Source organism: Lagopus leucura, unplaced genomic scaffold (genome assembly GCF_019238085.1).
Source record: "Lagopus leucura isolate 7727_CA_CO unplaced genomic scaffold, USGS_WTPT01 Super-Scaffold_73, whole genome shotgun sequence".
Taxonomy (NCBI): Eukaryota; Metazoa; Chordata; class Aves; order Galliformes; family Phasianidae; genus Lagopus; species Lagopus leucura.
Genome location: NW_024962252.1, coordinates 58,174,918 through 58,197,072, shown reverse-complemented (window position 1 = coordinate 58,197,072; position 22,155 = coordinate 58,174,918). Strand labels below are relative to the sequence as shown.

Below are 22,155 nucleotides of genomic sequence, written 5' to 3'. Positions count from 1 at the left end.
GTGGTCCTGTGCCTGCAGAATTAGCCAAAATGCCCAGTGCAATGGCTACAGCAGCTCTGTGCTGTATGCAAAATCAAACAGATGGTCCCTGCCCCAAGAAGATGAGCAGCACAAAATCTAGTACTGATCATTACCTCCTTCCAGCTTGGTACCATCTGCAAACTAACCGAGGATGCACTCAATCCCTTTGTCCAGATCATCAGCAAAGATGTTGAACAGGGCTGGCCTCAATACAGACCCCAAGGGAATACCGTTCCTGTCAAAGATTCTCTTCATGTTCAAAGCCATGATTGGCAATCAGTAGAAAGCTGCTTAACCTGAAGGAGAGAAATAAAATCAATTACAAAATAATTTTTGAGGCATATATATTGCATTATCAGCATGCTGGCTTGAATTACTACCTCTGTGTCAAGTACCAGAGAAAGTTTACCTTTACTTACAACTACTTCAGTTCTGCTTTCCACTCAGCTGGATCTGACAATATACAAATTTCTGTTGCTCAGACCCTTATTTGAAACCCAAATTATTTTTCAAATAATCTGCTTGGAAGCAAAAAACCATCCCTATTGTCAGGGCTCTGTGATCCCCATGGAATATCCCTTCCAGCTTGGGATATTCTATGATCCTATGGAAAACAAAACTAAACTAAACAATGCCTTTGCTGTCGGGCAATCATATTTCTCATCCATATGAGAAAACCTGAAATGACATTTTTGTTTAAGGAATGCTGGATATCAAGGCAGATATAAGGAAAGGGAGCTGTAAGGGAGCATTAAGAAAATCAAATAAAATGTCATCAGTGTCGGAGTCTCTGGCAGAAATAGAGATTTCTCTGGAGATGTGTCGCACAGAAGGGGAAAGAAATCTTAAGAATCTTGTGAAGGCTTTAGGGAGCAAAGGCATGTTGAGAATCTGGATTGGAAAAGGCAGTAGAGGAAGAGGAACTTATTATTGCTGAAAAAGTACACTTTTGGCTTTGAAAATAAAGCTGAAAAAAAAAAGCAGAATAAATGGAGACAGCACGTAAGAAGGTTTCACTCAAAAAGAGCAGCAAAAAGTGTGTGCTATGTACCTAGCAGAAAAGGAATTAAAGAAGGAAGCAAGCTGACCAAGTAGAGGAGCAACCAGTGGAAGTCCAGGGGCAGCTTTATCTGGGTGTTCACTGCCAATGGGCTTTAGCACAGAGGGTAAAATGATTTGTTAGGCTGCAAGAACCTAATGACCATAATCCCGAAGCTGGGCTGGTGCAGGGAGATACAGGGCAGGGGTCTGCTTTCTGACACTGTACACGTCAAGAAACAGAGGGCCTTCAGCAGTCCGAAGAGGCATCTCTTCTAAAGCACAGAGGTGCTTCTGTGCCATAGGCTGAGCAAGCCACTTGATCATAACATAACACAGAATGCTGTAATACGCAAAGCAAACAAATGAACATCCCTCCCCAATTTTCTTGCTAAGAAATGGGAGGTCACTGAGGGGCCAGGCACTGGTGATGGGATCAAGGAAGAGATTTTAAGAAAGAGCAGATGGTGACATTTTTTAAAGAGGTTATAAAAAGGGGAATCCTCAGGGCAGATGTTTTCTCAAAGACATCGGAACAAAGCACTGCAATGACTAAGAAATATGTGGAAAATATGTGGCTGCTAGAAGATGGCAGCAGGCACACGGTTCAGATTAATGGCAATCACTGCAAAGACAAAGTGCAGCTGCAGGTAAGTCAGGCCTCAGCAGAGCTGCAGCTGTGCAACAGGTCCGAGTCCCTCATTCACTTTACAACGATGGAAACATCTGGAAAGGTGACTTCAGACCTCACACTCTTCATCTTAAAAGTTAAATTCTACAGCAACCTCTTCTTTAAGCCTTTATTTCATTTTTCATTTTTTTTAATTTTTAAAGTTTCTTTTTTATTTGAAGGGATAAGAAGACCTGGAAAGACAATAATCAAGCAAAGAAACTGGCTGAAAAATGTACATGAGGGATTTTGGAAATAAAAGAGTATGAGCCTATCAATGTATAAATGTGGTGTTCTACAGGCACTAACTGCATGATGGGGGCAGCCCCAGCCCCTATGATAGAAAAGCCAACGGTTCTGGCTACCATCTGAAAGGATGGAGCCACAGGGGATCACCAGGCTATCAGTATAAGCACTAAGGGTTTTGGCAAGCCTATCACTGCTCTATGGTTTGGGCAACAGGAGCTGAAGTAGGGCAGGTTCCTGAAGAGTGTTAGACTCATTTAGCTTGGCTCCTGCTCAGCAAGATCTGTTTTACTAGTTTTCCTCTTGGTACAGTACAATTTTATGCTTCATTTTAACTGTATAGGAATTATCTACACATTTTGGATAGAATGCTTGCCAAAAAAAATTTATTTCTGTTGCTTCAAAGCATAAGCGTCTCAAAAAAGCCTATGAGGTTTCTTAGATCTAGTGCTGAAAACGTGGCACTTGTGCACAGATGATGTCCTCTCCAGAGACACAGTGGTAATGGGATGTCAAAAAGCAACAGGACTTCCAGGGCTTTCTCCTTGCAATGTAGTGAACAGGACCTGCTTTTTCTGAAATGTTCTCCATTAACAGAATACATTTCATCATTAACATTTGGCCAATAACATTTTTTATTGGGTTGTCTGAAGCCTGGCTAGAAGTTTAGGCAGGCACTGAACTTATGAATGTGGTTAAGATTTTTATTACAGAACTTTAAAAGCGGTCACAAATTAATATATGTTTAGGGAAAAAAGTGAACTTTAAATTAAATAAAACATTTGAACACAAATGTGTGTCAGTTGTACGATGAACTTGTTTATAAGTCAGTGCCAGAATCATAGAATATCCTGAGTTGAAAGAGACCCACACAGGACCACCCAAAATTCAGACCCTGTGTCTGAGAACATCGTCCAAAAGCTCCTTGAACTCTGGCAGCTTGGGATCATGCCCACCACCCTAACCTCCAGCTACCCCTCCCCTGACACAGCTCCATGCCATTCCCTTGGGCCCTGTTGCTGTCACAGACAGCAGCACTCAGCACTGCCCCTCTGCTCCCTTGAGGAAGCTTCAGAATCTGGCAGTTGCTCTTGTTAAACTTCATGCTGTTGGCGACTACCCAAGCCCTAGAGTTTGTCAAAATCTCTTTGTAAAGTTCTCTATCCTACAGGGAGTCAACAGCTCCTCACTATTTAGGTTCACCTGCAAACTTACTATACTTTAGAGTCCTGTATTCCAGTCATTGATGAAAATGTTGAAAAGAACTGGCCCTGAAATGAAGCCCTGAAGAACATCGCTAGCAACTAGCCACCACCCTGATGTAATGCCATTCACTGTGACCCTTAGACCATGGCCCATCAGACAGTTATTCACCTATCCTGTTATGTTTTTGCCTAGTTGTATACCAGACATTTTGTCCAAAAGAATACTGTGAGAAAAGCTTTGAAAACACTGCTGAAATCCAAAAATTTAATATCAACTGGCTTCCATTGGTCAACTTGGGTAACCTTGTCATAAAGGGAGATTAAGTTTGTTAAACTGGACCTTCCCCTTTAGAACTCATGCTGGCTGTGACAAACAATTTCATTGTCTTACAGGTGTTTTTCCAGCATGAGTTCCCAATATTTTCCCAGATGTTGAAATGAGACTTTTTTACTTGCACATTTCAGCTGCTAAAGTGTGAACTCTGAAACATCAGCCTGAGCATCAAGAAATCATGATACAGAACTCTGAAGCCCTATTAGAAGCCTGCCCCACCTGTCTCCGCTCAGAATAAAGTGCACCTGTTACATTCAAATCACTGGCTTTTCAACAGTGTCCATCTTACAGTTTAACTGCATTCAACATACGCCTTCATTGCACGTCTGCTGCTCCTCAAGTATGTTCTCTATTGCCTTCTGCATTTATTGCACTGCCTACTGAGGGCTTTTTGAGGCCCTTTCTAGTAAAATCTCACAGGGCATGCATTGGTTCTCAGCAACATTTTTTCAGCTTTTCCTCTACCACCTTATCTCTTTAGAGATGTATGCTGCAGCGACAACAATGATGTTTTCATGTCTCTACCCATCATCTGCAGATATCACATTAATGATGGTTTTTAAAGTAGTTTTTGTTCCCACCTTTTAACATATTTGAAACATCAGCATCAAAACAGATTAAAAACATCCCTGACAACTGGTCGGTAAAATCCTGACTTACCTAAGACAGAACATGAATTTGTTATGTTCCATTGTTACCAACAACAAAGTCTTCCCTGGCTCATAGAGAAAACATGAAATGAGGGAAAGCATTCTAACTGGTTGGTTAGCTGCAGGGAATGGATAATTTAATCAGAAAAACTGAGGTCAGTGAGCAATCAGGAGCACAGCTGGAATCCTTTGCCTGTTGTTTAAATCAAGAAGCTGGCTGCCACCGCCTACCCACTGAGCATGATGGCAGCTTGCAGGAAGAGGCAAAAGCTGTTAGTGTGACACAGTGGAGCTAAGAGCAAAGAGAAGGGAAAATCTGGACTAAAGCCATTGCTCCCAGGATGTTGCTGCTTTTTTTTTTTTTTTTTTTAAAAAAAAAAAAACATCTGGCAGGTTTATGCTCCTTGAAAGTAAACCCAAACAGCTAGCAGCTTTTGGCCAGGTCTTGCACTTGTCCTCTTCAAAGGACACATCAGACTCCTGCCTTTGCTGGGCTCTCTGAGCAGCCCTTCTACAGGAGGCAAAGGCACAACACTTCTTACAGATATTTCTGTTTATTTCATTAGGGAAAAATTCATTTCTGGACAAATGTGTTTTCAGGCTGATGCTATGGTAATGACTTCAGAAGTCAGCAGAATTGGCATGTTTATACTTTATATGAAGCCTCTGAATATTTCAGTATTCTCTTTCTGAAGGAGGAAAACCAGCCAGCTACCTCAACCTACAGCCTGGAAAAATAATGTTCACCCTCTTAACAGATAATACAATCCATGCCAAAGTCTTCACATGCTTACCCTTAAACAGCATCCCATGGGAGACAAGCGCTTTAAGAATAAGGACTACTCAGTGGCAGATTTGCCCTCATGAGGAGATGGATCTTCTCTATATATGCACATGTATGGCTATGCTTATGTATCTATTTTATGCATGCAGATGATTTCTGTGTGACCAAGTGTATCTGCTCACTTATATAGTCTGAATCTGACTAGTAAGCTCTACAGGTCTTTCAGCCAAGCAATGTTATAGTCATCCCATCCTGCACAATGTCATCTCCTGCCCCAAAGTCACATCTTGATAAGGACAAGTGTACGATGTAAGGTCACGAGCAAGACCTTTAGACTCAGCTATCTATCCTTGTTGGCTTAACATGTCACTTACCTCTGCAGCTGTGGTATAGACATGGTCTCCTGCCTCCAGCTGCCTCAGCTGTCCATTCTCCAGATGCTGCCTTGCTTCAGGGCTAGGGAGAGAAAAAATAAAAAAAAAAATAAAGGAAAGGATGGTGCTGACATCATCATCAGGATAATTCAGAAGGTCTTTGCTGCAATAAGGAGCTGAGCTCTAACATACCACAAGTCAAGCACGTGCTGGACTGTGTTGGACAGCCACAACAAAGTGCCAGGATTGTCACTGCTGGAATAGCTGAGATAATGCTTTGTAAATGCATAGCCAGAGTTTCTGATCCAAGACAAGATTTTCCAGTGGCTCACTTTCAGTGGTAGTCACAAGTGCATGATGTTCCTCTCAGGGGCTGAAGCCAGGCACCCTTTGCCAGTTTTGCCACCAGCCGTCAGGTGACAAGGTGGAAGGTTGGGCCAGGTGCTCATTTGCCAGGACGTTACCCAGGTAGTGTACTGCTGTGTGGTGAATCATGAGGAAGACCAATCGCTGACCCCACAGAAAACCAGCTCCTTTCCCTTCCCTTGGAGCTGCACTAGCTTCCTAACTGCAAAGGTTTGAACAATCAATGGGGATTGCCTCAGTCAAGCCATTTGCTCCTGTTGCTGCAAGCATCATAGCCACCTTAGCCTTGGGAAACAATTGAAAGCTTCTACCAAACCCACAGGAACTCAGACCCTGTATCAAGCTTTTTGGAGAGGATTTTTCAGTTAACCAGGTGTGCAGACCTAGAAAGAAAAACGTGGTAAGTCCTCTTGCACTTGAGCTGTTTGTTGTGAATGATATGGCTATGCTTTTTGTTCTTCACATAGTTGTATCAAATCTCCTAATTTAAGCAGACAGATGAAAGGGGAAAAAAAAGGAGTTGATTCTGAAGTGAATTAGAGTAAAAAGGAAATGTTTTGTTTCTCTCTCAGTGAAGCAGAACAAGCTAATTCTACTCAATAAGCATTCCTTCTGACTCCAGATGAAATGGTTTATTTCAGACACTTAGAAGAAAAACAAACAGCTTAAAGTAAAACACCCAGGAAGGCAGCAGTGGACACCCACATTTCCCCAGCCTCCAGGATGTGAGAGATCTAGATCCATGACTACCTCTGTCCTTTGAGCCATCCACTCTTCTGAGAGTTTCCACATGAGAGACATTTTGCACCTGAATGCTTCTACACTGTCCTCCAACAGTGCTCACTTTAAAAAAAAAAAAAAAAAGAAAACATCTGTGTTGAGCCCTATCAGCTCCAGCAGCACGCAGAATTATCACAGAAAGAAGCATTTTGTCTCAGGTGACTACACTGATCATCTTACAATATGTTTAAGTATTACTCATAACTGAAGGTAAGTGGAAAGATTTTTTTAATAAATAATTACAGCAAGTATCAGATTTTCTTGGTATTTAGGAAGAGGGAACAGTACTGTCATCTTGAAACAGCTCTATTAACTTTGGGAATGTAATGGAAAACTAAGGAGAAGAGCTAGTCTTTTGCTCTAAAGAGTCACTAATGGGCACACAGACAGAAAGGCACACTTGCATCTCTATACTCATGGATGAGGTGCTGTTTTTTTGTTTTTGTTTGTTTGTAATAAAGTGAAGCTTTATTTCGTTTCCCTGACCATCTGGGCTTGGCATGGATGGAAGAAAGGAAAGCTGGCTAACTGTATTTTTCATAGCACCTACATAAATAAGTAGCATGACTACATTCCTCTTAGAGCTTCACATGCCACCATCATGTCAGTGTGATGTGCAGCATAGATAAAACCAACTAGGTTGAACTCTGGCTTTGCTGCATTCAGACAGGTTGGGAGTAATTGCCAGTTGCTAGGGCTGGAATCTGAGCTTCTCCAGAATTGGTTTCTGAGACATGGTGCAGTAGACATAAAAGACAGATTGAACGTGCAGTAACACTTGCATGAGCGGCCATTACCACACAGATATTCAAAGACAACTAAGCAGGCATTTACCTAGACAACCTTATAGTTGCTCCAGGTCTGTGATGGTGAGGCAGAGACAAGGACAAGCTCAGCAACCTGCTCTGACCTAACGCAGCAATTCCTGCTGTTGTTTCATTCAAAATTATGCCCACAACCGCTAACAAATCAAAGAAAACAACTCTTAAAACAAAATCTTACGATACATTGTTGTTGTTCCCTTACACACTGAATGTTCTTGTTCATGATCAAAGCAAAAGAGAAGAAAGAACTTGAAAGTAGTTAGAAAATCATTTTGTTATGTGTTTGTATAACACCTTAACAAGCTGAGCATTGCTCTGTGCTTGATATTGATTAGTAGTATTTATTTATACTTCTGAAATAGAGCACAAGGCAGTAAGTTTGATGTTCACATAAACATTCTAAGTAAGAAATAACAGAGCTCCAGCTCTTGCGGCTGAGAGAATGTCAGATGCGCTACCAAAGAGTCACTTACAGAAACAGCCTACACAGTAATAGATACCATGATCTGGATCTTAAACAGCATGTTTACCAAAAACATGTCTTTGGAAATCCACTGAAACAAGATGAGACAAGGGGTGAGGTACAGGGGAAGAGGTTACTGCAGCAGAACATGTGCAGAAAACCAAACAGCTTCAGCATCTTGCTCCTCACCAATTCATGCTCATGCATATGCCTTACACTGGGAGTTACACTTACCTTGATTTTTATCTGGTAATGGCTCCAAGAGACACAGTCTTTCTCCTATTCCCCATCCACCCATAACAAGACGTTCATATTGCACTCCCTGAACTCTGAATAGCCTCACACCACATGCATGATGGCACGGTCTTGTAGCTCTTCCTCCAAAAAATAGGCTAGTAAAAATACTTGATACACACTAGTAGCCATAATCGCTGCTGAGCTACATAATGCAAGCTCAGAGCTAACAAGGACCAACTCCACCCACATCAGCAGAAAAGCCCAGGTATCTTTGAGAAGGCTCAGAGGGCACCTGGAGGGCTAAGCAGGAATTCGCCAACATCCATGGGGATGCTGGTGGGTCACAGCATGTCTGCATGTCTTTGCTGCAGCAGGGAGCTAGAGTGAGTCTTATCACATAACAGAGATAGCTCCTGTTCCATCCTTGCTACCAGGGGAAGAAAGACTGATACACATTAACATTGAAGATTCAGTTGTCTATGCCACATTCATACAGGGAAATAGAGAATGATCTTTTCCTTCACTCTACTGAAAAAAAATAAAATAAGATTTAGCACAGCTTTCCAGAAGGCAAACAGACAAAACCCTCACATCCCTTTCCTGTTAAGTCTGAATGTGCACTATAGATTTCTGCACTTACTTTAAGAAAAAAGAATGGGAGGGAAAAAAAAAAAAAGAAGATACAAAAGGAATGCAATTTTGCTAATTCACTTGACATCTTGATACCAATCTATACCAAAGAACAGCTCTCTTGGCTCACATGCACATCCTGTCACCTGGATGAGAGTCCAGCTCAGAATAGATGTGAGTAACACAGCAAAGTCAAATGATACACCTGCTCTATTTATCTTACTTATGCTCCTATAACTTTGTCAGTTCTGCAGAAGATGGAAAACAGGTTATCTACTGCATGTGCCTAGTAAGGATAACAGTCAAATGAGAGGGTACAGAATAAGCTAGACAGTGCTTGGAGAAGTTTTCTGGCAGCAACTCCTTCTGCAAAGTCAAGTTTCTTTTATGCAGATGCCATTTATGCTGTTGGCAGCCACGCAAAACATAACATCAGCAGCCCTTAAGTGGCATGAGGGATTCTTCATCAGCTTCTTAAACAAGTACACATTCAAGCTCAAGTACTATTTATGACATCTGTAATGCCGCAATGGAAAGTACTATAGTAGCAGGGTAGCACAATCCTAAGCTGCAACAAGTGAAAACAAACACAATTGGGCAAGCCATAAATACAGAAACAAAGGAAGAAAAACTACTTACCATTAGAAGGCCTCTGGTAGATAAGAATCTCCAAGATTCTCTCTCCACTGCCAACCCTTAAATGAGATCTGGGAAGGGGTGGATCCTGACTCCATTTAGGTGCATTGCATGCAGCTGAGCTCCTCTGGTTTGGCCCTGCCTTCCCACCAGGTGCTCAATCACTGCTTCAGGCCATAACTTGGCACTTCCACTACAGCATCTTTGTCATGTATTGTGAATGAGAGGACAGTAAAACCAAATTTGTTTAGCTGGAGAGTGAAGGCATGGAAGCGGTGGGTGAGCTCAGCCCCACAGGACTAGCAGCAGGGATTGGGCTTGTAGACAAGATACTTGTTCCTCCCGCCCCACTCTTGACATTCATTGACATTGACCCTGTGCTCACAACTATCTCCTGGATTTCACAACTGCTTTTAGCAAACTCCAGACTCTTAGTAGATGTCCAAAAGTCACCAGTGCAGGATACCAAAGCAGACAGGTGGGGCACTGACCACGGGTCCCCACACTGAACTTGTACCAATTACAAGTCTTACACCGTGCTATATGATTCTTCCTTCAGGCTCTCATTTTTGCTGGTCTGGAAGTGTCTTTGTCTCCACAGGTGTTCAAAACATGGTTTTCTCTCATGCTGATATGAGCAAATGTTTCCTTCAAATCATCTTCGTGAATGTCAGCCTGAGCGATGCCAGGGCCAAAACTGTGATCCAGTGGGAGCTCCTGTCCTCATAAGTCAAATGCCAGTTTGCATTTTCTGGTTTTATGTAATCATAGATGCACTTTCAATATTACACACAATAAAAAGCCGTGCTCTTTTCCCTGGGAATTCATTATTTCTTAAGCACACACAAAGCCCATAAAGCTTCTTGGGATTCATTCTTGGCTAAGGATACCATCCATATTTTAATATATAGTGATCTTAGAATCCTATGAGATATTTATATGGAAGAATGATTTATACATGACCTGTTGAGCTGATCTTTACAATGAGCCCTCCAAGGCTATTATACTTGTCTGTCAGCTGTGGAAAGGAGAAACAGTGTGCTCTGGGTGTACACAGAATCTGAGTGAAGAATTTAGTTTGAGCACCTGCAAGGCTAGAAAATTTTTATTGGATCACTCCATTTAATACTTTAATGAGCTCTAATAAGCATAGAAAGGTAGCAGCAGCTACTGTGGACTTGATGGACTCATCTCTCACTGGTATCCTTTCAAAATCCTATCACCATTGCTTTCCAGTATAGGGTTACAAGGAACTTGGCTCCTCTGTGCTTTCTCACATCAAAAATGTTGTAGCCTCGAGAAAGCACAGGACTTGACTAATCCTTCCTGATTAAAACATCTGTGGTTCAGACTGCACTGCTCACCCAAGGATCCCCTTCCACTGCTTTTTCCCTAGGGGAGACAAAGATGCTGCCAGCAGAGGCAGCTCCTGCATGCTCCTGCCCCAGTGCCCACAGTCCTGGCTGCACCACAGGGAGGAGAAACTCCCTGTGCCTGCAGCCCCTCCATCTCTTGTGATGCCTTGCACACAACAGCCTTGAGTGCTAGAAATGAAATTGCCTCTGGACAAGCCGGGACTGAGACTACAAGGAAAGATTTGACAGTTTATCTGGGAAAGCAGCTCCTGGGATGGCTTAATGAGCACCTGTGACACAAAGGGCAGAAGCAGAGTTAGCAGCTCTGCTTTGCAGGTTTCTTGGCCTCTTCCCAGGCTGACAAAGATTCACAGGAGGTATCACATCCTTCCAGATTGGAAAACAAAGGGCTGTCCTATTGGTCATTTTAATATAACAATAAGCTAGGACCTAGGCCATTTCTGAATTATACAGAATGTGGAGTCTTGTAATATCTTGCATGTAGAGTGCCTGAGAGCAAGACAAGAAGGACCTCAGAAAGCTGCTAGGAGCTGTGTACATGATGGAAGGCTTGGGAGCCCAGGCATTTCCTGGAGAGGTTTCTGTGATGAATATACAAAGAAGGAGATTAAGCAGGTCTCCTTGGCTGGTTTCCTTCAGATCCTCCAAAGATACTACTTCTGCACTTGGCAGGGGGCCACAGGCAGCAGAGATGGAGTTATGCATGGCTCTGACACCAATTTAAATTCTGAAAATGCCTGTTTTTTTTGTTTTTGTTTTTGTTTTTCTGCACAAAGGCATTTATGGAATGCCAGAGACTGTGGGTCCAAACTGTGCCCCAAATTACAACTGCCTGCCTCCTCCTGGGACAGTGCCTTCAGTGGGGTGGATTCTTTATGCTAGGAACTCCGTAAGATGTCATCACATTTGTTTGGGAGTGCTTAAGGTCTCCCACCTCACCATTTTTGCACTTACATTAAAAGCTATAGATTTCTTTTAATTCTCTACTCAATCTGAGTTAATGCACTGTGAGAGAGAATAATGTGTTTCTGAGTGTTATGTTTTAACATAATGGTCAACTGCTCTTGATTTTACAATGTCCTGTAAGACTGAAATACATAAATACAAGTTACTTACTTGTGGACACATCTCTTTTTTCTCGTACATGAATTATTCCATCCTGCTCTACACCGTTGCATTTACATGAAATCAGCCCATTTCATTTACATTAAAATTCAAGGCTGACAATTCCCTTCCTATCATGCTTAACTGGACATGATAGATACTTGCTCATTGATGATTTTAGCAGAGCTAAAGACTCAGTTCTTCAGCAACCTTTTTTTTACATGAAGAAATGGAGAAGTTCCACTAGTGTCACAAAATTTGCAAGTGCTGTCCCTTCAGGGCAGAGTTATTTTTCTTACAGCCAATGTAACAGAGCTTCAGTGAAGGTATGTTCTGACACACATGATAAGACTTATGAGTTTTATAGATTCAGATAAACAATGTCTACTATCCTTTGTGGCAACCTGCAGGTTACTGCCTATGAAATAATAAGGTGTCTCCCATTCTTCCTCTACCAAAGGTTGATCCAGAGTATCATAGATTTGGCTGGGAGTATGGAAAGCTGAAGATTTATGGATGGTAACAAAAGATGACATTGTACATCTGGACTGATCTCTAACTTGTTGCTGAGTGCAAAAAAGTATGTTTTAGGCAGGGATGCTCTTCTGCACATTTCAGTGCCCTTGTCTGCATGTAAGGAATGGTTGAATCATAGCCAAGTCCAAGTTCCATTCACCTTTTACATGGCTCTTCCCACTAGGGACATGTCTGTAAGAGTCTTTCAGGACTATGTGATTGCCTTGGTACAGCCGAGGAGACTGAGGTGACTGAGGTGGAAACAGAAGAGCCTTCTGCTACTTGTGGATCACACAGAAATCTCACTGAGCTTCACCTGCAGACTTGCCATAGCAGTGCATTTGGATCAGGACAGATGAGAGTAACACTGCAAAAGCCAAATGATACACCTGTTCTTCCTATTTGTCTCACCCATGCTCTGTCACTTCACCAGTTTTGCAGGAGATGGAAAGCAGGTTATCTGCTGTGTGTGCCTGGTGAAGGTGACAGGCAAGACACTGATTTGTTTACATTCAGCAGTTCTTTGCTGGCACATCTTCACTAACACTTCCAGTAGCGACTGACATCTTGGGTAGCAGGCTTTTAAAAAAGGGCAGTGATTTAGGAGCAGAAGTCAATTTAAAAAAGATTTCAGAGTCCCAGTGCTCAGTCCCAGCCCTACAGGTATGGAGAAGAGAAGGTCAAAGATCTGATTTTGATCTAAGTAATTCCATGTGCTGGGATTATGATAAAGGATACTTGCTGCTTGTGGTCATGGTGAACTCCTCCCATGATTGCTGGTATTGTCAGAAATTGTGGCAATTATCAGTATTGTCAGAAACACCATGCCTGTTTTCCAGATGGTTTTTCTGGTGTGAGAGCATCACACCTTGTGAAGAGTTGAGTCAAGAGCAGCTGGTGGTCACTAGAGGTTGGGATTTTCAGGTTCCAGCAAAACACTGGTACTTTGCTCAAATGAACCCTCTTTATTAAATGAATGACTTATTTGTGTAGGCTTCTTGAATATCTCAGCCTTTGGGAAACTATGACACCATTACCTCATCCTTCTATTGTCCATTTTAATGCTTCTCCTCTCATAGTGTTTTTCTTACAGTAATGACTGCTTTAAAGTATTTATGGTAGCAAAAAAAAAAAAAAAAAAAAAAAAAAATCTCTCATGGGAAACACATTTAGAAGATGGGATTTCGTATATAGAATTCAGACTATTAAACCCTTGGAATGCAAGACTCCCTAGGAAAAAATGAGCTACGGAAAATGAGTTTTCTTCTGGCTCTCGTAAGGTCTGCAACAACCTCTGGAAAGATGCACGCTGCTCAGTGGATGACCAGTTAACTGCAAAAAATCCCAAGAAAGCTTGCAGTTGAAATTCCTGGCTTTTCTGAAAGGACTGAATAAAAAGCATCTGTCTGAGCTAGTGCATAATCTCTTTTGATCTGAGTTCAGATACAAGGTTTTATAGTGGTTTATGTCAACTGGGGTATGAAACTATCATAACATGCAGATGATACTAAATTTATTACATCAAAGTCAAGAGCATATAATGATTTTACTCCATGGGGCTGCAGCAAGAGCCACCCAAATATTTTTAGCACATACTAGGGGAACAGACTTCAGGGTGGATCCCTTCTTCGCTATGTGTTTATTTCTGCTTTTATAATTTTGAAGCAAAAGTGATTAACTTTGTTCTCTTGCAAAAGAATTATAGTATTGACAGGATAACCCAAGAAGCTTTAAGTCAGATATCCTTAGATCAGTGTGAGATATGTAGCCATAGATAACAACACCAGTCTTGAAAAAAACATGCAGGCTTTATCTTGTGCAGTTTTTGCTTTCTCTGCATCTGAGCTGCTCTGGAGAAGTAACAAAGGTGTCAGTATCTCAGAAGGTAAAAACCAGCTTTGCTCTATCAGCTTCACGGAATCGCTGGTGCCTTAGAAGGATGTCAGGCTGCGAGGCGTACCATGGCTCTAACAGGTGTTGGTCAGTTGTTTCCCTGGCAGATTAAATGTGTCATACTATTGTAATTTCTTAGTGAGTCCCCAAACAGCTCTGGTCTACGTTGCTGGTGGCAGCCTCCATGCCACATCACAGCCACCTGAGTCTGGTGCTGGGAATCCTCATCCTCACCCCAGGGCTGCCACCAGCTTACTGTGGCTAGCGCGGAGACCCACTTACAGGCTGACGCATTCAGAGGCCGCTTCTATTATCAATGTGTACAATTCCCATTGCTACTGACAAACAGAATCTAGAGCTTCTCATTGCATAGTGTTTATTCTATATTATTCTTCCTCTGCAATGCTGTGGGGAATAAATTATTCCTGTTTTAATTTTTGCTTGCTCTGAACTGTGTTTTTGGCTTGGAACGAATGCTTTATCTTCTGTTTTCTTTAATCATTAACATTAGAATTAAGTTTCCAAGCAGGCTGTTTTTCATTAACCCCAGCACTTCCTTCCTTTTCTTTTATGTGTGCTGGTGACTCACCCAGAGCAGAGGCACAGTGAAGGTGAGTTGCAGGATTGTAATATGTAATTGTAATATGTACTGGAGGATTTCTAAACACATCCAACCTTTTCCTTCCAGTTGCAAACAATCAGCTGAAATGCAGACCACTTCCTTACAAAATTAAATAACAATAAATCCCACAGGAGATTTACATTTCTATCCTCTTTCTCTCTCTCTCTCCCCCCCCCCCCCCAATAAATAAATAAATAAATAAATACGTTATGAAGAGATATGTATATGTAGAGCTTGATCTTTTGCTACATGCCAACTCTCCTCATCCTTTTCCCTGTTGATTTTCAGGTATTCCTAGCCTGAAACTACTGTTTCTTCGTTATGCTGTCCCTGAGATGTTCTCTTGCTTCCTCCTCAACCAGCCTGGCACACACAACTTTTTTTCTCCCACTCTTCCTATTCCTTCCAAACATTCCTTTCAAGCAGTCCTCTGTTCTTAGCTCCAGTCAGAAACAAAGCTGCAAGTTTTGGGCTTGGTTGAAAAACTCCAATACAGCTGTCTTGGGTGGGGCTGGAAGCTAGTGACCTTTTGCAGTGAAATAAGTGTTGAAGTTCAGAATTAACATTTTCTGTTGCATCTTCACTGTTCAACCCAGGCAGACCTGTGCTTAAGTTCTAACAGCCTAAGATCTGATCCTTTCCTCTCCTTTCCTCATGTCTACATCTAAGGGTCATCATCTGCTCCACAATATCACATCACAGGTCTGGAAATGGTCTTTTGGTTGTTGAATTGTATCTACTCCAACTGAAAGCAAGCAGTTTGATAACTGTTCTTATCAAACATTTACCTAGATCAGACTCTATTTGAAACCTACATGGTTGTTCCACATCTTGTCTCACATATGGCTAAAAGTTCCACCAGTTCTACTCACTAGGTTTTCCATGGTTTTGCTCTTTCTTCTAACAATTCTTCCCACTATTTTCTCATTGATGCATTTTTAGAGAGCAATTGCACATATTCAACCTTGCTTTTCTGTTCATTTCATGTAGAATAATTTCTCCAGTCACTTTATTTCCCTGCTGGTCTTTCTTTGCACTGCTGCAATTTCACTTACTTTTTTTAGAATGGGGGTAACCAAAATTGTGCACAGCATTACAGATGGAGTGCCAAACAGCTTTTGTGTAATCTTATTGACTCATCACTTCTTGTATGGGAAATAGTTGATTCATCTTATGATCATGTCTGCCTTTCTTATAGATGCACCACATCCATGGCTTCAAATTGCCCTAAATAATACACTGAAGTCTTTCTTCCAGCTCCAAACAAATGATCTCCTGGACAGTAGCAGATATCCCTCTTATTAGATCCTAAGCATACGTTCCATTTCTGTTGCTCCAGACTTCAAGTTCATTAAGTTTTTCCCAAATGATATTACAGTCCTCTTCTCTTGGCAGCTTTTTTCCGTGCTCTTTTAGTGGCAAATTTCATTAATACATGATGAACTGTAGTTAAACCATATAGATCATTGCTAAAGTGTTACCATAAGATACAATATTTTCTGCTGGATGAACTCCACTAATAACTTCCCATCAGTACAATCATGCCCTTTCTGTGGAGTCTGTTCTTCTCTGTTTTCAGCCAATGTACTGCCTCTTGTAATAATTTCCTCAAGCATTACATCCCTAAGAAAATGTTTTACTCAAGGCCAAAATAATGGATCTACCATCTTCCAAAAGTCTTGTATACCAAAAATCAAATCAATCCACTTTACATTTTATTCCCTTTTCCTCTTGTCACTGTACCTTTAATTGTTTTGGCTTCACCACTTCCCAGTTCCAAAGACTAGCTTTTCCAGAATTTAGGGTGGAGTGTATGTTCAATTTACTTTTCCTGCAATATTTTCTTTCAAATTTACTTACACTGTGGTTTAGAGTAACAGCTCTTTCTATCTACCACTGTTCTTAGCCACTGTATATTCAAGATGACCACCTCAGTCAAAGCTCAGGTTTTGTTCCTTGTCAAACTTATCCTTCAATTCAACCTTCATGCTGCCCATTGGACTCTCTTTTTGGCCCTTCTGCTTTTTCCATAGTGATAGAAAACTTTCTCCATTTTTTCCTAACCTCTTGCCTTTTTAATTTCAATACCTATACTTCCTGAATTCTTAATCTTAATCAGAAGCTTCTTTATTGACTACTTCTTCCTTCCCCTTCTCTATGTACTTTTAGCACTTCATTTGGTCAGATGCAACCCTTGTATATAAGATGTATGCAAGATATTGTCTGAAACATAGACTGGAGGTAGTTGTTCCACCTGTGACAAAAGCTCTTCAAACAGGTATCTAGAGTAATTTGCATTTGAATGAATTTTGTAAAAACAAAGTGTCACTCCTTTTTTTAGTTCCTGTTCACATTAATTTTGTTTCTTAGTTTAATTGTGGCACGCAAATGAAATAAATATCAATTAAGGATAGCTTAATTTAACTGATTGCTTGATCATGTGATAACCAGGTAACAAGATAAACCTGATTTTATAGAAGACAATAAGGGTGCAGTAAGAATGCAGGTTTCAGTCCGTGTTCATTTGCTAAAGTGAGACATAACACTGCAAGTATTTTGGCAAATGCTGTTATTTTTGTTTATTAGAATGATCTAATCCTGAAGTCAGACTGCCTTCGCAAAGTGTTGCCTGTATCTGTTTAGCTTTTGACACAGCTTTTATCTTCATGTTTTTTTCTTCCTGATTCTAAGGAAAGCATATTAAAAATAAAGTGGCCTTGCCAGGCCTGTCAACCACCTGTGGTGTCTAGTGTGGTTGGAGGCTAGGCCATCTTTGTCATGTCTCCAAGCCATTATCAGAGCTGGCAGCTCCAAAGTCTCCAGGAGGTTCTTCATGAGCTAAGTTGGCTGCTGGAAAGGAACACAGGGACATCCAGATCAGACCTTCACCAGCACATGGCATTGCCATCTTCCAAGTGACTGGTGCCTCACTGCACTGGATGTTTGGAGACACAGTGGCTCTCGTTGTCTCTGAGAGGCTGCAGCAGCTTCCACCAACATGCCGGGTATGGGTAACCGTGACAACCTTGGGTTACAGTGGTTTGAGCCACTACTTTCATCTGCATCTCCCATCATTACACTTTATCCTCTAATTTATTCTGCATATGAAAAGGGGAAACAAAAAGAAATATCTCACTGCCAACTGTGTTGAGTATCTCACCTCAAGTATGGGATTTCTGTGGGGAAAAAGCCACCAAATGAGACTTATTCCTGCATATTAACCTCTGGTAATGTATGTACTTTTTTTCTTTTTTTTTTAATCCTCTCACATATGGTACCTTTTAATTTATTTCAGGTCACACCAGAGACAAAGTACTTTGAAATGTAGGCTAAGTCATACAAAAAGAACTGCAAAATCCAAAGACCACAAGACTTTTTCCACTGAGAGGATAATGAATGTGCAGAAGTACACCTAAAGAATGGTGCAGAACCAAGCAGTGTGGTATAATTGAACATACATTGGTACTAGCCTGCAAGAATAGAAGTGAGCACAAATTCTCCCCTCCCGACAGAAGAAGCCCACAGAATGAGAGAGAGAGATCTGATAAAATTCCAGCCCTACTGAAATGGATGGAAATTTTGCCACTGACTGTTCAACAAAGGACTCTTCCCTGCAGACCTATTAGGAATTTTTAATTGGATATAATGTATGCTGAGAAAGATGATAATACAATGGGGAAAATTTGGTGCTTAGATAAATGAGCCACTGATACTGCATCTGTTAAAATGTGTTTCACCAAGGGGCCACTTCTCCAGTAAGGACAGAGAAATGTGCAAAGGAAAGGAGCAAAAAGAGCCCATTTCCTGCCCATTTGGCTGTGTTTTATGCCAAGAAGGTCATAGCGCTGCATGAGTACTTGTGGCTCTTCTTCAAAGGCTCTGCTTCAATTCAGACAATCAAAGCTGATGAGGACTCACCCTAAAGTGCACTTCTGTTTTCTAACATAGCCTCTCTGGAAAATATGATGTTACAATATTGGCCAGTCAGTTGGTCTGTCATTTTTGGTTGGCCTCTTCTGTTGTAACACGATGACACTGGGTTTTTTTCTTTGTTTTTCATCAGCTGTCGAGAGATACAAATGCTGACTTCCTCCTAAACCTTTGGATCCCACTGGAATTTCCCAGTGCTGGGTCTACTTACTCCACATTTGAAGCTTCCTTCCTGGCAGTTTTCAGCATCCTCTGTAGAGTTACACCTCTGGGTTATTGGTATGCATTTCTCTTGCAGCCTTCACTGGATATCTGACTTCCTCACAAACATAAACAGTCATTTCACAGTAACCCTGTTAGAAAAGCAAGAATTATCACTTTTACTTAGATTACAAATGCAGGGGCTTTCACAGTGACCACAAACATGCAGCTGTCGAAGACAGATTGACTTTCCTGTAGGGAATACACTGTGTTCTTGTTCAGAGGAGATGAATCTTTCCTGAGCGGGTGGAAGTTCCTCCACTGACATGGGGTGCAGCAGAAGCTACTGGGGTCCATCCCTGAAGAAGTGCATTCACTAATTCAGGTGACTGCTGAAAAAGGATATTCCCTTGTTTTGGCTGGTGAGTGTACAGGGCTAGTTCAATAAATTACAATATTTTTTTTTCTTTAATTAAAAGAAGGAAGGGATGTGTTCAGTTTGTAAACACAAATGCAAACACATTCGGTAACTAAGCAGTTTGGCGAGCATTCTGCTGATGAAGGATGAAGTTTGCAGTTAGGCTTTGGAAGAATAGCATATGGCAGTAGACTGAACATTTGTCATTGGGTGATTTCATCTTCTGTGCTAAAGCAGTCTTCCCAGCATGGAGGCTGATATTTTAAAAAGTCAGACGTGACAAAGGGAAAAAGTTAATCCTTTAGACAAAGAATAACATATTGATTAGACTTCCTACTTCGAGCTATATAAATATGCCTTTAGATCATGCTGATTTTAATATTTCAAGAGCTGGATGCAGCTCCTAACAAATATCAGTTCCTAAGAATGTTAAAAATGCTCTAATTTTCAAAGAAAATAAACGCTTTTTGTGTGCATTTATGACTAACGTTTTATAATATTAAAATTCAAAGATAAAAAGCACTGAAATAATTGATGGGAGTTGATACCGTATGTTTACATATTACATTCTTTTTTAGTGTAGATACTGAAAGTAGATTAGATGATTATTGACTTTTTTTCCAGAAAATGCCAGCATCAGTTTCCAATTAACACATTGCTTTGTCTAAAACCAGCCTTCCTTTGTGAGATGCAGAACTGAAAGAACACCATCAAAGTTTAAAGTACAGATTTGCCTCACTGATGTGTCCTGAAGAATGTACCCTGTAAGATGTGACTAGCAGAAGAAATGCAGAAACAGGAGAAAGCTGTACTGGTTTCTCTTGACATAATGCTGCTGCACTGATGATGTTTTCTGTTGGTTGCCAGTGTGTGGAGGTTGAAGGATGTTTTTGCATCTTAGGTAGTTAAACTCTCCTTTCTGTGCTATCAGTTTTTCCCTTCACTACTCTACAACATAATGAATCCCATTGATTACTAAATGTTTAAAAGGATTTCATCAAGGAGTGGCTCCGTTCTCTAAACGCCTTTATTTATTCAAGTCTAATTCATATGCTACTGACATTTTCTTGCTTTTTCTGTTTTTAGGAAAGATTCAAGTGGTGCTTTAAACCAAGACATTCACAGTGCCTTAATGGATCAGAGATACTGTTCATACTCTTAATCTCTTAATCTCCTGACAATGCATTATATCATTAATTAATCTTTATGAGTCTGACTTTGTGGTTCCTGCATAGCATTTGACAATGCTATTTCTGATGGCTAGACATGTAAAGAGTGACCACTCACAGGCAGAGATTTATGCGGCTCTGAGAAAGACATTTCTAAGGAAACCAGTCTTTATATCTTCATGGGCATACTGGCTCCAGGGGTTGCAAATCTTTCCTATATACCATAACTCAAGGTTGAACAACCATTACTTAACTTAATGGTACAGAATCTGCAACAAGAACGTTTTCAACATTCATGTCAGGCCCAAACATAAGTAATGTTTTATGAATTTGAGTTTATTTTGCTCTTCAGCAACTGACTATTAGGCATTAGCTGGAGGCATCAAGGATCTGATTTCTGCCCCTAGTTATGTTCCTGCAAAACTGCGCCACTGACCCTGAGTCCAACATCCCACCTCATATCTCCTCTCTTGGCTCACTGCTGGTTGCATATTGAGTTTGAATGAGTGTAATTCGGTGACCATTTTCTGATTTGTGGTGGGACTTTGGGACACATCTGTTATAAGCAAGAAGACTTTCTATATCCTCTGGGAATTTTTGGAAATTTTTACTCTTGTTCCTGCAGATTGGTAAAAGTCTGCTTCCAAAAAGCAATGTATTTGCTTATTCAAAACACAGAGAGCAGAAGCTTTAAAAGCAAGGGAAGAGCTCCAGCACTCTTTAATCCAGTGAGTTTGGTGTGTGCCAGCAGTCATGTGTAATCGTCCTCAAACAGACGCATGCACCATTGCTGCAAACTCCCTCAGAAAACGTCCCTCAACAAATCCTTCCTCAGAGCTGTCTCTTCAACCTCCTCCCACATATGGTAGTGCACAGAGTTAACTTGTGAGAACTCAGTTGGTTGTCTGTGTGCTCAGAAGATTATGAAGAGGATAAAGTGGGTTTTACTTATTCCCTCTGATTTAATACTTATTGTATCAGCACTGCTTTCATTTAGTATTCTTATATTGGTAAAATGTGGGCTTTCATTGCAAGATTTACTTCTTAGCAATAAAAACCTGATATAAACCAGAGTTCAAGTAGTCTTTTATTTTGCAACAGACCAGCTTTAAATCTAGTGGGATAACTGTGCTGGCAGAGAGCACGGATCTCTGTGTGCAGTATAGATTTGGACCCATTTTCTCCAGAACATGGGGGCAGAAAGTTTTATAGCTGGAATGCTGTGAAATCCCTTGTGTGGCCATCTGCCCTCCCCACACAGGCGCCATGAGGAGGACATGGGCACATGACACACAACCACTGAACAAGCAGACTATGAACTTGCAACAGATCGGCTTTCTGATAAGCAATTTAATAACTAACTCTTTCAAACTTGAAGAGATTTTCTCTCTGATCCTGGTAAGTTAACTCCCCCAAAAGGCATTTCTGATGCCTTTGATCTTGCTTGTGACACATGACTGCTCCTGTCCGGCTGAACAGACAGCATTTGCTGCCTCCTGACCAAGCTATCTAGAGTGTCGAAAGAGATATTTCTGGTAAAGTGTATCTTCAATGTAGGGACCAACTCTGCTATTATTGCTTCATTTGATCCAATTTTTTCTCTTTTTTATTTTTTTTTGTTTACACTTTCTATCTTCTCTGTTTATTTTTCTCTCTGCTCATCATTGT

General features: G+C 41.0%; 2 long non-coding RNA genes across 2 annotated transcripts; one reads left to right on the top strand and one right to left on the bottom strand.

Annotated features, from left to right (window-relative positions):
• Positions 1–240: 240 nt before the first annotated feature.
• Positions 241–9,273, bottom strand: LOC122174873. Its single transcript, XR_006177247.1, has 3 exons — positions 9,262–9,273; positions 5,323–5,404; positions 241–317 (listed from the first exon to the last, which is right to left on the bottom strand). It is a non-coding gene; the product is annotated as an uncharacterized LOC122174873 (long non-coding RNA).
• Positions 9,274–14,712: 5,439 nt separating this feature from the next.
• LOC122188773 lies at positions 14,713–21,560 on the top strand. The gene is made up of 3 exons (XR_006181643.1): positions 14,713–14,758; positions 18,065–19,322; positions 20,405–21,560. It is a non-coding gene; the product is annotated as an uncharacterized LOC122188773 (long non-coding RNA).
• The last annotated feature ends 595 nt before the right edge of the window (positions 21,561–22,155 follow it).